This window comes from Mus musculus, chromosome 12 (assembly GCF_000001635.26).
Source record: "Mus musculus strain C57BL/6J chromosome 12, GRCm38.p6 C57BL/6J".
Taxonomy (NCBI): Eukaryota; Metazoa; Chordata; class Mammalia; order Rodentia; family Muridae; genus Mus; species Mus musculus.
This window is the reverse complement of record NC_000078.6, coordinates 44,908,845-44,925,617: the sequence shown is the minus strand read 5'-3', so window position 1 is coordinate 44,925,617 and position 16,773 is coordinate 44,908,845. Positions and strand designations below refer to the sequence as shown.

The window sequence follows — 16,773 nt, the reverse complement described above, 5'->3', positions numbered from 1 at the left end:
TGTTTGTTTGTTTTTTACATACAATAGTCAAACTGGCATTGGCTTATCATGGTATAGTCACATATAAGCATCTTTCTATAGATATTAATTAACATAGAGGTACTCATGGTGAGTCTCCAAAGAAATGGAGGCGATGAACAAAATATACTTAACAGGTTACATCTCCTAATTGCCAAGGCAGAAGTTCTCCTCCAACCAAAGAGCTAGTTTTATTCTGGTCAGATGCAATCTTACTATTTAAATGCTAGACTTGAACTTACTGTATATCTGTGCTAGCCTCAAACTTGTGATCCTTCTACTGCATCCTCCAGAGTGGCCACCATATTTGAAGGAATCATTACTTTTTACACCTTTAGATCACATCCCAAACGTACTAGACCTGTAGCTAGTGCCCTCATGCCTATTTCTGTAGCAGGAAAAGTCATTCAGACCTCCTTGTTTCAGATTCCAGTTAAACCTCACCCCTGAAATGGACACACCATGTACAGCAAGACCCATGTTTCTAAGAAAAGACAAACTGGGGTTGGTAAGGGTGTATGAGTATGTGGGGGAGGAGGGGGTATCTTAGTTAGGGTTTTACTGCTGTGAACAGACTCCATGACCAAGGCAAGTCTTATAAAAAAAAAAAAAACCAACATTTAATTGGGGCTGGCTTACAGGTGCAGAGGTTCAGTCCATTATCATCAAGGTGGGAGCAACAGGCAGGCATGGTCCAGGAGGAGCTGAGAGTTCTATGTCTTCATCCAAAGGCTGCCAGTGGAAGACTGGCTTCCAGGCAACTAGGGTGAGGATATTATACCCACACCCACAGTGACACACCCATTCCAACCAGGTCACACCTATTTCAACAAGGCCACACCTTCAGATGGTGCCACTCCCTGGTCCAAGGATATACAAACCATCACAGAGGTAATTCATTATCTCTAAAGCCCTTGATTTAATATCCAGCACAACACTAAAGAAGACAATTACACAGCTAAGACAAATACAGCAATACAGGGTTACAAATAGAGCTCAGTTGAGTGGGTGCCCCCCATGTTCAAGGTCTAAGGTCCTATCTGGCACCAAAGTGCTGCTGCTGCTGTTGCTGCTGCTGCTGCTGCTAGTACAACAACAACAACAACAACAACAACAACTACTACTACTACTACTACTACTACTACTACTACTACTACTACTACGCAATATGAAAATCTTTCGGAGAAGGAAGTAATCCAGCCACTACCCTAACTTTAGGTTGAGCTAACATCCTCACACTTCACCTGGCAAATTCATAGTAGGAATTCCAAAGTTTATGGGGTGCTAAAATGTGCATACTTGGCCTCCAAATTTGCCTCCAAATCACTGGCAGAGAAGTTCTGCTGGAACTGCATGTAAGCCTGTAGACTCTGCCCCACAGTTATAGAAAGGAACAGTCCATGCCCAACTGTTTCAGATTTGAATACACCAGGCATGAGTGTTTTGTTCCAGATCTGCTTGCTGCAAGTTGGTTGCTCCAGGGTAGATTGGTCCAAGTCTGATTATATCTAGGCGAGCTGTTTCAAGTATGGCTGCCCCACACTGGAAGATTTCCAGATGTGTTCAACTGGTTGCCCTGGGGATAGCTGGAAGGGAGGCTAGTATTCTCTACAGATGCTAAGCCCTTCTGGTCACATTGTTGCTAATCTTCAGCCATTGATTTTTCTGCCATCGCTTATATTTCATTCTCTGGTTTTGGAACCAGGTTTTTTTTTTTTTTCATTTTTTATTAGGTATTTAGCTCATTTACATTTCCAATGCTATACCAAAAGTTCCCCATACCCACCCACCCCCACTCCACTACCCACCCACTCCCCCTTTTTGGCCCTGGTGTTCCCCTGTACTGGGGCATATAAAGTTTGCAAGTCCAATGGGCCTCTCTTTGCAGTGATGGCCGACTAGGCCATCTTTTGATACATATGCAGCTAGAGTCAAGAGCTCCGGGGTACTGGTTAGTTCATAATGTTGTTCCACCTATAGGGTTGCAGTGGAACCAGGTTTTAACCTGCTTCTAGCTATGCTTTAGAGTGGCAGAGACAGTTCTTGCATCTGCCAGAGGCTGAGATACCTCTGCCCCTGAAACCTGTCCTTAAGTACACGCAGCTTTGGCCTGAGAGAACACAGTCCACATACTCTGTTTCTTGGTGTGGACTTTGTTCTCTCCCATCTTCTCAGTGCTCTCTTCACACTCAGAACTAGGAAGCTTTAGTTCAGAACTGGTAGAAGAATCGGGGCTGTCCTGAAGACATAGGTCCAAAAACAAAGGAAAAGGAGAGGAAGTCTCTATGAGGAGCATCTGAACAGCAGACACATGAACAAAAATAAATTTCCTGAGGACCATGAATTCAGGCATTGGTGAGGACCCACAGAATTCAATGCTTGCTCAGGACAAGGCACACTGTGGAAAAATCCACAGTCATGTTAAGTCATGTTAGTTAGAAGGTAGGAGAAAAATCAGTGACTTTTGTTTTGTTTTGGTTTTTTGTTTGTTTGTTTTTGTGTTTTAATTTTTGACAACAAAAATGTTAAGATATTAAAACTCAGCATGTAAGGGGAAATGTCATAGAAATAAAAAAAAAAAAAAAGATATCCAGATGGAAAATTGCCAAGAATCCAAAATAAAGTGAGCCTCAGTCTTCCCAATAAAAGAGCAAGACACCAACTCTGTTGGTCCTGTCTTAATCCATGGTCTACAGCAATGCTCTCTGAGTGAAGTATGACTTCAATTAAATATAATCATCAAAGTTTTTGAGTTAGTGGCCATTTGCAAAATTTGATCCAACTTTAAACCATTTACTTGTTTGGTTTATGCAGTTGTGGTTTTATGGTCTGCTTCCAGGACATTGTATAGAGATTAAAGGACAGTTTATAGGACTTGGTTCTCTGTTTCTATCATGTGGTCCTAATGATCAAACTTGGGCTAGCTTGCTGGCCATCACCTTTACTCCTGAGTCATATTACCAGTCCAGGTCTGATCCTTTATTACCACAGGTCCTCAAATTCCAATCAGCGGTTGGCTTTCTCTGAAAAGTAGTGGCAGCATGCAGACAGGCTCCACTGGGTAGGAGATAGTTGATCCTTTGCTTCTGTAGGTAGTAAATGTTCAGCTGGTTGCTGATTGTGACAGTTCTTTTGATCTTTAGACCCACTGATAACATCGTCAGACACATTCCCGGAAGACAGCTTGACAGAGCAAGTTCCACAGCTCCTGTTTATCTTCACCATAGACATTCCCCAAACAATCACAAACACTTACATAGACAGGGTTTGTGAAAGGCCTCTCTCTGTCCTTCTCTTGGTACCTTGGAGTCATCCCTACATTTTGCACAGCTTATCCTCGTAATCTGTACCATTCCTTCAGTGTTTAGGCACTACTGGTGCCATCTGCCAGATACACTACTTGCTCAATTGGGCTTTCCTGCCCTGTGAAAATCATAAAGAATGAAACAAGACATGAAATGCTGGTGTGGCTTATAGAAAAAAAAAAGCTTCTAAAGCCAATTAATTTTCTCTAATTTCTTTGAGACTGTTGCCAAAAACGAGATTGTAAACAATCACTGTAGATAACAAGATAACCATAGATGTATTGCATCATAATTAAAACAAAACAAAACAAAACAAAACAAAACAAAACAAAACAAAACAAAACAAAACTGATGTACCCAAATAGGAGTTGAGATCAGTTGGTGCTGAGCATATACTTAGGCTACATTTGATACTTTGTTTATGTATTTTTATATGGCTTACATTTTCCTCCATGTCTGAAAATGGAAGATAGGGACCTCAGCAAGGGACAGTGGAGGACCAGAAGAGCAGTAGGTGATGTGTTATGGGTGAGAAGTATGATCCCCATATTGTAGACTATATAAGGAAGGTTTTAGCAGAAGTATTAAAAACAATACTGGGGCAATTTAAATGACAACTCTCTGGGCTGGAAATGCAAATGGTGATAATTATATTCCATAAAGAGTTTCTTGTCAACAAAATTTTTAACTGCTGGCATAAGTTATAAATTATTTTGATGAGAATAAGAGGAGTTGATGGAACATTTATATAATGTGTCTTAAAAAAAGAAATGTAGCCAAGGGAAAGGCATGAATAGAGAATAAAGCTCTTGAGATATCTTCCTTGATAGACAGAAGTGCAAAGCATACACATAAAATATGTAAAGTGAGCTCTATGTAGATTGGTCTGATGAACTGAATAAAACTTTGCTTTGTACATTGGAAAAGTGGAAAACATCACTTCTGAAAAAGAGCTACATTTTTAGCATCTTATGGATCGAAGGACTTTTATATCATATTGGTCTCTAAGTTTTTAGCTTTAAATCTAGTATAGGGTATTTGATAATAGAGAGGTGCTAATTTCTGCTACAAAGTTAGTTGAAATAAAGTGAAATTTGTACCAAGCCAATATCATGCAAAACATTGGAGAATTCTGTAATAAACATCATGCTTTAATAAATTTGTTCTCAGTCAGACATAAACCACACCTATCCATTATTTTATTTCTACTATTCAATTTTTAATTTGATACCCTGAACTTCCTGTAGAAGATTTGAAGTGACAGTCACTCACTAAAAGCTCATTTGCTAGTGTAGGCCCTGAAAGGTTAAAAAGCCTTTTGTATGTATCTTAGAGCCCAGGAGAATCAAGGTCGATGATTCACATAAGTATTTACAAAAGCGATAAAATTTACAAAAACTGTTTCCCTTTCTGTCAGAGTAATGACTCCTTATAATGACTGGTCTCTGCTTCAGCTTGCCTTTATCAAGGGTGGTAGTTGGGTTGAGAATTGCTACTATTGGTTCATACATTTGAACACTTGGCACAAAGTTGTCAGAACTGTTTGGGAAGGATTTAGAGGTGTGGTCTTCTTAGGGAAGATGGGTCACTGGGCATAGGCTTTGAGGTTTCAAAAGCCCACACCATTCCCAATTAACCCGACTGTGTGTGTGTGTGTGTGTGTGTCTATATGGCATACTTGCTGCTCAGTTCTCAGCTACTGCTCCAGTGCCATGCCTGCCTGCCTGCCTGGCACCATACTCATGGTTGTGATAGTCATAGACTCACGTTAAACATGTAAACTCTCATAAACTCTTTATTCTATAAGTTGCCTTGTTCATGGTGTTTCATTCCAGCAACAGAGCAGTAATTAAGATATCAGGAGTGTCACTCTTCCAGGTTGTATAGTGAAAGGAGGCGAAGAAAGGAGGGGCCAAGTCAATGGAGGACTGCATGCACCATGGCCATCTGAGTTAGGAAATGTGGATGTATTGATAATTGTACCTCACTTCCTTAAGACAGTTTATCCATCCTCCATGTGTGTTCTGATTTATGTGGGAATTTGATATAAAACTGAGCACACTGACAGTCATTCAGTATTCTAAATCTTCATCAAGATAGTATTTAGGAAAGACCCTAGGGATTTTTCTTAGGAAGAAATCATTTAATACATATGGCATTGTTTATTTCAGAAATGATTCCTGGGCTGTTACAAAATACTAATGATGTGCACAATAATGTGTTCCACCTTGGAATTCACAGCAGAAGTCACAGACATGCAGAGATGTAGCTCTTTACCATGTGGAATGATCTGATTGTCAGTTGTGACTGTTTATTCTCTTTGCCATATCTACCTTCAATGAGCCCAAGGTTTAAAAAAAAAAAAAACAAAACAAAAAACAAATGAGCAAAAAAAAAGGAGAAGCATGGCCATGGGATATGGAGGGTGGGGCATTTCTAACCACAGTGATCCGTACATCTATTTTTAATGGTGTGGGGATGATGTAACATTCTGCATGTTAGAGCCATGACACTGTCTACACTCCCAATTACTTTGAAAGGGAGTAGTCTCAGAGTGTTTATACTATGGTAGTGAGACAACACATGTGCATAAACAATAATACAATGCAGGATTCATAAACAGTAGCCTTCTATCCGCTAGGCCTCTGGCTATGGAAATGGTAGCTCTTTGGTAACTAGCCTTGAGGATTGGTTTGTTTGTTTATTTGTTTGTTCTAATTTTTTAGTATCATAATTTGGATCTTGAGGTTTTCTATCTGGAGGGTCAACAGTTACACACAGTTGAACAGACTATTCACTGTTATCTCTGTTTCTACTTCTGTTATCTGGTCTAAATGGCTTTTGCCATTTCTTTCCAGGACTGCAGGGGCACATGTTCCAAGGATTTCCTTGCCATGACTTATGCACCACAACAGCTAATTTAAAAGAAAAGTCAATCTAATTACATGCTTGATTCATGTTTACCTAGCCACTAGGCTCAATGACTTTCCTCCTCTCTCTCTCTCTCTCTCTCTCTCTCTCTCTCTCTCTCTCTCTCTCTCTCTCTCTCTCTCTCCCCCTCCTTCCCTCTCTCCCTCCCTCCCTCTCTCCCTCCACAAAAAGTTTCACCACCCTAGACCAAGAAGCCTGTCTTCTCTGAGGTGGTTTTGTCCTCAGTCCAAAAGCTTGAAAATATGGGAAATGATACTGTAAATTTAAGTCCAGGGTCAGGAAAAGAGGAAATGCGACATTCTACCTCAAGCAGTAAGACAAGAAAACTAGAAGGAAATTCGCTCTTCTTATGCCTTTTCCTTGCAGTCCTCAATCTCAAAGGATTACATGATGCCCACCTACATTGAGGATGGTCCTCTTTACTGAGTCTATTGATTCATATGCTAATTTTACATATAAAGCAACCTCACAGACATACCCAGAAATAATATTTAATATGGTTTAGGCCCTAAACAGTTGACATGTAAAATTAATCATTATAATGTATGTTGGTGTAGGGAGCCACGCAGTGAAACAGAAATAATGATAACTCAGGGGGAGAGCATTAGGTTTAATAGTGAGGTGGCACTTTTAACTTATATGGAGCTCCTAATTTAAAAGTGTTAGAAAGCCGGGAAGCAAATTGTAGACTACCATATCCTATAGACGAAAGTAGAGGGTTAAATGATTGACCTTGAAAATGCAAAAAATACATATACATAATATAATTACATATCATAATATAGTTAATATGATATAATTTTATGATCAATATAATGCTATATAATTAATATAATAATACAATTGCACATAATATATATTAAATACAAGAAATTGAGCTCAATTGTACAGCCTGTTTAATCAGTCCAGGAAATTCATTCTCATTCTTTTGAATGTTCTGAAGGCCTCTGATTTCTTTATAACTTCTATTTGGCAGAGTAGAAAGGAAGTGCACATCTGATCATGTATACCCTGAGCCCCTGGCATTGAGATGTTGCCTTGAGATACACAGTCCTGACTCATAATTGTGGTCTCCAGGCTAAAATTCCAGTATTCTAGAACATCTTAATAGGCAATGTATAGTTTCTTCCACCACACCTACTCTTACATTTTTTTACATACAGTATACTTTAATAGTATACTTCCGCCTTCTCAGCTCCTCCTTCCATGATCCTTCCTACCTCTCTATCCACCCAACATAATGTTCTTTCTCTGTCTGTCTCTCCTCCATCTTAAAGGAACAAAACAGCAACAAAATTAAGTTTGTTCTCTTGCATATCAGAAGAAGTCTGAGGAGGGAGAAATAGAAGCTGCAACTAAGAGAAAACATAACTTTAATTTGAAACAAATAATTGAAGTAGAGACAAGCATTGTAGGGGCTCTAATCCAAGGCCCCCTCATGCAGTCTGGCCAAGCTCTCCACTGAACCCCTGGCTTCCACATCTTTCAGGATGTGTCTCCGAATGCAGTGCTTTTTTTTTTTTTTTTTAAATTGGCTTGTTTTCTCTCTATTGAGAGTTGATACAGTTTAAATCTAAAATGTCACTCCCATGCCTATGTTCCAAATTCAGAGTCTCTCTCTCTCTCTCTCTCCCTCTCTCTCTCTCTCTCCCTCCCTCCCTTTCTTCCTTCCATATTTTCTTTCTTTTTTAAAAATTATTATTATTCTTTAATCTTTTTTACAGTCCAATAGTCATCTCCCTCCCGGTTCACCCTCTGACTGTTCCTCATTCTATTCCTCCTCTCCCATCTCCAAGAGGATGTCCTCACCCCCACCCTGCCAGACTTCCCCATTCCAAGGGCAGCCATACGAGGTTCCTGTCTATAAGCACCCATAGCATCAGTAATATTGTCAGGCCTTGGATCCTTCCCTTGACCTGGATTCCAATTTGGGCCAGTCACTGAACCTCCTTTCCATCACTCTCTTCTCCATTTTTGTCCCTGAAGTTCTTTTAGATAGGAACAATTCTGAGTCAGTGTTTTTGACTCTGGGATGGCAACCCCATCCCTCCACTTGATTTCTACTAGAGATGAGTTCTACATGTTCCCTCTCCCCACTGTTAGACCTTTCCCAATATTCATCTGAGTCCCTTTCTATTTGGGGAGGTTCTGGAAACTGGATGTAGGACAGAGCTAGGTCTCTGGAGATGGGCCCTTGGAAAATGTGATCCCTAGCTGCATGCTGTCTCACTCTACCTCCTGCTTGCTGTGATATGAACATAACACAGATTACTGGCCCTGAGCCGTTATGCCCACGTACATGAACAACATAGAACACTCAGAAACCACAAGCCAAAATAAATCTTTACATTTCCATGTTCTCTGTATGTTCCTTCAGATAAAGTATGACAAATATCATCTTCTATTTGAGAGACCATCTCTTTTAAAAAGCAAGCTTGATAATTTTTTTGTTGTATTTGTTCTGAAATCCTACATTTGTTCTTTCATGAGCTTTACACTGTAGCTGCCATGCTTGTGTAGGCCAGTATCCCAACTATTTTGTCCTGTGTATGCCCTTATAAATTTATGTTCATTGATGTTGACAGTGCTTGAGACTTCCATCATTCAGACTTATTTTGTGGTTTGGTTACATCCAGTTGTTTTAGTTTTGATTGTCTAGAATGTTTCTCTGCAGTGGATGCTCAGAGATATCCATTAGAGAGAGCACAGGGTCCCCAATGAAGGAGCTAGAGAAAGTACCCAAGGAGCTTGAGGGGTTTGGAGCCCCATAGGAGGAACAACAACATGAACTAACCAGTATCCCCCAAAGCTCCCTGGGACTAAACCACCAATCAAAGAAAACACATGGTGGGACTCATGGCTCCAACTGCATATGTAGCAGAGGATGGGCTAGTCAGTCATCAATGGGAGGAGAGGCCCTGTGAAGGTTCTAAGCCCCAGTATAGGGAACTGCCAGGACCAGGAAGTGGGAGTGGATGGGTTGGTGAGCAGGGTTAGTTGGGAGGGGATGGGATTTTCGGAGGGGAAACTAGGAAACGAGATAACATTTGAAATGTCAAAAAAGAAAATATCTAATAAAAATAAAAAAGAAAGAAAAAAAAGAATGTTTCTCTGATAACCACGTTACTTTATGTTTATGTCAAAACCCACTTGTACATGTATGTGCAGAGATCTTTGCCCTGGTCTCTCTGTTTTCTTCCCTGGGTTATATGTAGTGCACTGACTGGGTTTAGTTTTATATAAAGTTTTGTAATTGTATCACGTTGATCCTCCAGCTCTCACACAATGTCCGCTCTTCAAGCCTTGCATTTCTGGATGAATTTCATATTCAATTCCTACCAAAATGCCTAGTGACATTTTTAATGAGTTCTCAATAAATCTTCAAGTCAATTGGGGACAATTGACCTATTAATCATACTGAGTTTTCTAGCCGGTTGCCACTGTGACTCTTTATATTAATTTGGAGATTGTTGCATCTTAACATTGCTGATTCATTCAGCTACTTGAACAGGGGGTATTTTTATATTTGTTTAATTATTTAAAGTTTTTAGTATTCAGTGTACAAGTCTTTTATTTATTTGACTAACTATATCACTAAGAATTGTATTCTTTTTAACACTTGAAAATTGAAAATTTTGGTTGACTTATTAATGTTTTAGTATATTAATTTTTTCTTAGAGAAACTAAGCTAATGGTTTTACATCCAGATAATATGACTGCTATGCTCCAACTGACAGTTCTGTTAGATTATGATGATGCAAAATTATATTCATAATTCCATTCTGCTTTTCACATTTAAGTAGTCAAAGATTTACATTTGATATTTGAAACTTTTTTATTAAAATATAATTTGTCTTAGATAAATTTGCTCAACCATTATTTAATATAAATGTTCTGATCACATTTAAGATAGGCCAGACTGAGATATGATATTCTATAAGTTAGTTGGGCACATTAAGAATATTGGATATATGATACTTTTCATTTTGAGGGCAAAATATCATTATAAATCAGAGCATACACACACACACACACACACAAACACACACACACACACACACACACACACACACACATTCATCTTGGTTGGATATAGCCACAAGGTTGAAATTGATGGGTCATACGGTACACCAATGTTTATCTTTGGTAGATATGGTGTTAACCAAGATAAATTCAGCTAGATTTAATCCCAGATGGTTTTTATTAATGTGGTGGAATTTTTGTTTGCATCAGAACATTTTGATTGATTTTACATTCCAGTGTAGAACAGTAAAGAATTAAAAGTATCAAGTTCTGAATGACATCATTCAGTTTTTTTGGACTACCGGTGAAGCATGCCTTCATTTAAAATATATAATTAGAAGTGTATCCTGTAAGTGGTGGTGAAGAAGAGAACAGCTATCTGTGTCTTTGCTTGACTGATAGTTATAATTATATTTGACAGCTTGTGTTTGCTAAGTAATAAAAGCTTTGCTTTTTTCCAAAATCCTAGTGATATTAAATGTTTACCAATATCCCATTAGGAAATTGTATTTTTTTAAAGATTTATTATTATACATAAGTTCACTGTAGCTGACTTCAGACACACCAGAAGAGGGCATCAGATCTCATTACAGGTGGTTGTGAGCCACCATGTGGTTGCTGGGATTTGAACTCAGGACCTTCCGTAGAGCAGTCAGTGCTCTTACCTGCTGAGCCATCTCTCCAGCTCCCAGGAAATTGTATTAATTCTAACTCTTCAAGTTTTAGGCACCTTCTCTTCTTCCTTTCCCCTCCTTCCTTTCCTAACTTCCTCCCTCTGATGGTATTGTCACATAAGAAGATCCATTCTCGTGTGACATCTTTTCATGGTTCATTTATACTTGATATGTTTTGTGAAATACTATCCTCAGTAGAGGAGCATGGTTGAAGGAATAAAATGGGGAAACTGAGTCCTAGGCCTGCATCATACAGTAGTGAACATCTGTCTTTTTTTTTTTCTTTCTTTCTTTTTGTGAAACTGATAGGGAATAAGATACTTCCACCTCTGCTGCTGTGAAATTTTTTTTCAGCTTTATTCAGCTAAACATACTTTTCTCAGCTCATCAAGGTATTATAGATATTGGATTCTTATCAAATACTGTATTTTCCCGAGGACAGTGACTGTCTGATCTCTATTTTCTAATGTGTAATGTTGATGCTGAAGGAAAGCGTAACACTAAAGCACACTGTCTCATCTTCAGCTTCTTGCAGAGAAATTTGATTCTTGAGTTGGGTAACTGCTGCTTTCAGGCTCCTGTGCCTTGCTCCACTGGAAGTCTCTTCTAAGAATAAATCGAAAACAATGTTTACATCATCTTTTTCAGAGCTGAGGAAGTAAGAATGAAACAGGCTCTTTGCCTGTTGTTAATTAAGCCTCTCTGTTTCCTTGTTGTATATTATAGTCCTTAATGTCACCTGAGTTGAAGCTCCTTCAAACTCCATCGAAGTTGTTTGTCTGAGCATTTACTTCCCTGGCTTGGCTGTTTGATTCATAGTTCGTTCCATGAAGCAGGGATCTCATATACTTCTCAGATAAAATGCAAAGTTGCAACAGCTAATACGTAGTTTTGTATTTTTTTATGTTCCATCTCACCTTCACCCCAAGTACATGTAAATTGATTTGTTCTCTGAGTCTGTAATGAATTGTGAAGGAAGTTATATGTCACGTACAGTGGGACTAGGCCAAATCCCAAGGATAAGATCATGGTTTTTGGGTTTTGAGAACAAAAGAATTACTTGCTAAAGAAGCTTCCAGAATAAGGTTGTAATAAAAATTAATATACATGATGTTAATGCTCAAACTCCTCTCCTTCTATTCTATGTCTATTCCATTCTATTTCTCATGATATTTCTATAATTTCTTGATGATTACCCTTTCATTTTACTCAAAGTCCTGGGATATTCCTCTTTTCCAGTAAGATGTTCAAATTTCTTAACACCGGCTTGATTTTTGAACCCTAGGAGTTCAATCTGAAAGAAGTTTTTTGTTTGGTCCTGGTTTACAGTAGGCATAAAGCTATTCTTCCTTATCTAGGGGAGCCATTCAACTAATCACTGATTTCTAGTTCATGCATGCACCAATTTGTACTGTGTATCACTTTTTGTTTTTGGAGACATCAGATCTTAGTCATTGGTCTGATGCTGTAAAAAGAAACCACAGCTAAGATAACTTTTAGAAAATAAAGATTTAATTGGGGCTTATCTACAGACTCCGAGGTTTATTCTATTTTCATCATGGCATGGAACACAGTGGGTCACATGACCTTGGAGCAATAGCTGAGAGCTACATTCTGATGCACTGGCCAAGAGAGACACCAGGCTTGGCTTGAGCTTTTGAAGCCTTAATGCCTACACCCCGTGACACAATTTCTCCAAGAAAGCTATGCCTACTATAACTTGGCCACAACCTCTGAATCTTCCAATCTTTCTCAAATACTACTACTTCCTGATGAGTAAGCATTCAAATATATGAGCCTGTGGGTGCCATACTTACTTAAAGCACCAAGGTCATAGTTTGGGCTTAGCAGAGGGAATTCCTGCCTTTAGGGTTTATACTTCCTCATTTCAGACTTAAAATGTAATGTTTCAAGACAACGTATGCTGTGCATGAACCAACAGTCTACTTCAAATAGATATGTTATCTATCCTTGTAGTGATGAACTATACGTGAACTTATGAGCATGCTAAATAAGTGAGTAGATTTTCAAAGTACCTGTGACATTGGAGTTGTACATTCTAACAGGAATACTTCTTCCCCTTCAGTAATTTTAAAACATTAAAACAAGGTGGTGCCTCCAAAGTTCTGGAAAGTAGGTGCTTGCTCTCTCAATGCTCTGGACTGCCTTAGAGAAGGTTGGATGTAAGATATCTTATCATAATTGTTTATAAGAGACAACAGTTTTTATATAAATTGTTCCTGTTTTCATATTCTTTTGGAGAAACTTTCTGGTTTTCCCACCACCGCCATCACTACGTCTACCACTACCACCATGTCATCCTCCTTGTTGCCAAGCCCATTTTTCTCTTCTAGCTTGAAGATGAGAATGTGACGCAAGCACTGCACCACGAAGTAGTATTACCAAATAAGGGATCTTTTGTGTACAAAGCATGCTCCTCTATGATTATCCCTGATGGAGTTAATCGTCTCCAAAACCATGTATTCTGAGTTTCCACCTTCTTCCCTTGGAGCTAAAGGACAGGAATGGCTTAGTGGTGTTCTCCCCATCCCCACAGTTCCTTATTAAAACCCGTAAATGTAAGGATACTGTTGGACTCACTAGGTTCTTTATAGAGAGCCTGAGTTTCTAAGGTGGGAAGAAGAGAAGCCTGAACTCCAAAGACAAATCTAGCAATTTGAGAAAATGGTCTGCTTTTAGAACCCAGCCAGGGTCCCAACCTTCTGGACTCCAAACATACATAGGTCCTAAAGTAAACACACCTTGAAATGTAGGGGGAAAACCTGTATGCAAAGCCACGGGCCCAATTTTCCCACTAGCTATAACAGGACTGAGGGTTCCCTACTCTGAAAATATTTGTGGTAATGATCCAGAAGTTTCTGGTTTTCAGCTTTAAAAACATTCAATTGCAACCTCACCTGAAAAAAAGTGCCGGTGAAGCCACAGACCTGAAATGTATTTCTCATGCATATTATAAAGTCTAGCAACCATAAATTAACAGAGCCAGAAGGAAACCAGATCCAAATATCCATTTCTTTATTCTGCTCTCTTGCAATGTTGGTACTCAGAAGCCATCCTGAAATTTGCTTTGATTTCCTGAATCCATGTCGCAGATTTATTTTTGTTGTTGCTGCTATATATATTTTTTCTTTGTCAGATGCTTCTGACGCAGCTAAAGAGGAACAGTGGTAAGATTCCATGTAAACACTTTTTAAAAAAAAACCACATGAATTATATATTTCTTATCAAACATCTTAAAATCAAAATGTCTGGCCATTAGCTGAGTAAGAATATGGGTCCTACCATTAACACTGAGTTGCTGAAGATTATGATAAGACTAATTCTGATAATATTTATGGTACCTAAAGTATGTATGTAGGCATGGTGAATTCTCTTATCACTTGCCTAGCCCTGGACTCATGCTCTAATGTGGACATGGATTGGGTTTTTGGTTGTTAATTTGCAGAAACAGTAACATAAATTTATAAAAAAAATTAAGTGTTTGTGTAATAGAATTTTCATGCACACATTAATAAAAATATAGTATGAGATAAAAGATGCCCAAAAGTAGCATAAAGTCAACTTGTTTATATGGCAATTGCTTGTTACATGTTTAGAGTTCAAGGCCAGCTTAGTCTACAGAGCTAGTTCTGGGATACCCAAAGCTACACAAAGAAATCCTATCTCAAAAAACAAAACAAAACAAACAAGCAAAAAAGATAAGTTGTATGTATGTCAGGCAGGCAAAATGCAGGTGTTTTGTCTTGTTTTGTCTTGGGAGTTATGCAGAAATGATCCTGTGAATCATGAGACTAGAGAAAGTTATGCAGATGTTTGAGAAAAGTTGTCATTTTCAACCAATATTTCTTGAAATTGAAGGTTTGTGCCACCATCATTGGTAGCCTTTTATCTTGCATAATATTCAAGACATGTCCATTTATGTCTGTCCTTTTCTCCTTAGTCTGTTTGCTTCCTTCCAAGAGAACTTTCCTCCAAGACCAGGTTTGATATGATTAACCAGGGCTTTTTGATGGATTGATAGTAGCAGTATTGGCTCCTCCTCTTCCTCTTCCTCTTCCTCTTCCTCTTCCTCTTCTTTCCTTCTCAAGACATGGCTTTACTATGTAGGTCATGATGGCCAAGAACTCACTATGTAGCCTAAGCTGGCCTTGAACTTAGTGATTCTCCTGCCTCCATCTTCCAAATGCTAGACATAGAAGTGTGTGTTTCCTAGTCCAGCTTGCACATTGGTTTTTTTTATTAGATATTTTCTTTATTTACATTTCAAATGCTATCCCCAAAGTTCCCTGTATCCCCCCCAACCCCCCGCACTGTTCCCCTACCCACCCACTCCCACTTCTTGGCCCTGGCGTTCCCCTGTACTGGGGCATATAAAGTTTGCAAGACCAGGGGGCCTCTCTTCCCAATGATGGCCGACCAGGCCATCTTCTGATACATGTGCAGTTAGAGACACAAGCTCTGGGGGTACTGGTTAGTTCATATTGTTGTTCCACCTATAGGGTTGCAGACCCCTTCAGCTCCTTGGGTACTTTCTCTAGCTCCTCCATTAGGGCCCTGTGTTCCATTCAATAGATGACTGTGAGCATCCACTTCTGTATTTGCCAGGCACTGGCATAGCCTCAACATGAGACCGCTATATCAGGGTCCTTTCAGCAAAATCTTGCAGGCATATGCAATAGTGTCTGGGTTTGGAGGCTGATTATGGGATGGATCCCCGGGTGGGGTAGAATACCCAAGATACAATTTGTAAAACACAAGAAAATCAAGAAGAGAGAAGACCAACGTGTGGATACTTCATTCCTCCTTAGAATAGGGAACAAACTACCTATGGAAGGAGTTGCCCGTTGGTTTTTAATTAAGTAGGATGCTTTCTAGTTGGGCTTACTAAAAGCTGGGGATCTCCATCCCATAATTCCAGTCTGGTTTTATTTTTATAGAATGTTTCATGGAGAGATCAACTACTAAAACACATTTTGGAGTTCATGAGATAAAGATAAAATACAACGTGTGTGTGTGTGTGTGTGTGTGTGTGTGTGTGTGTGTGTGTGTGTGTGTTTGTGTAACAATGGTAATGATAATCAGGCCACAACATTTGATATCATTGCTTCTTAGCTGTAGTTAAGCTACTCTTGAGGATCTAGTATCAACTCTATATTAAGAATAAAGAAAAACATGAAGCCATTCTTTTTCATCAGAGCTAATAGCAAAATTATCTGGGATTGATCTTCTACAGACTTTGGTCTTTCTTTGATGGAAACATAGGAACATGTCTCTCTCAAGAATGGAAGAAAGTGATCAGGAAGCATTAGTCCTGGATAACCCCAAAACATAAGGAATGAGCCTCAGTATGTGCAGTACTATAGACCCGAGAGGAACCATTTATTGATGTTATATTCTATCTAGGAATGAATTCTCATTTTGATGGTCTTTAACACCTGCTTTAATTTCTAATCATCAAGTCACCAAAGTCTGGGCCTCAGATGCCAGGCCCTCTCTAGTTTGAAATTAATAGTACATATATTTTTAATTATATTTACCATATTCCTTTCTACTTAATGAAAACAAAGCTGTGCATCTATTTATGTATTTGTATTTTGTCCATTATTAATTTTTTAAGTAAAATGTATGGTTATTTAAATGGAAAATTAAGAAAATAATTCAGGAAACAATAAAAACCATAGCAGGGATTATTGGAAAGTAAGGCTTCAATTAATTCAATATTCAATGTTTGCTTCTCTGAGATGTTTGTGAAGAACCAAATCAGACAGTTCACACATGCTGAGTCCCTAAACATATGTGAT

General features: G+C 38.8%; 1 protein-coding gene and 1 pseudogene across 3 annotated transcripts in view; one reads left to right on the top strand and one right to left on the bottom strand.

The window, feature by feature from the left end:
• Stxbp6 (syntaxin binding protein 6 (amisyn)) overlaps window positions 1-16,773 on the top strand; it is a 222,635-nt gene that overhangs the window by 149,501 nt on the left and 56,361 nt on the right. The window lies entirely within an intron of this gene.
• On the bottom strand, window positions 1,275-2,421 carry Gm15901 (predicted gene 15901; annotated as a pseudogene).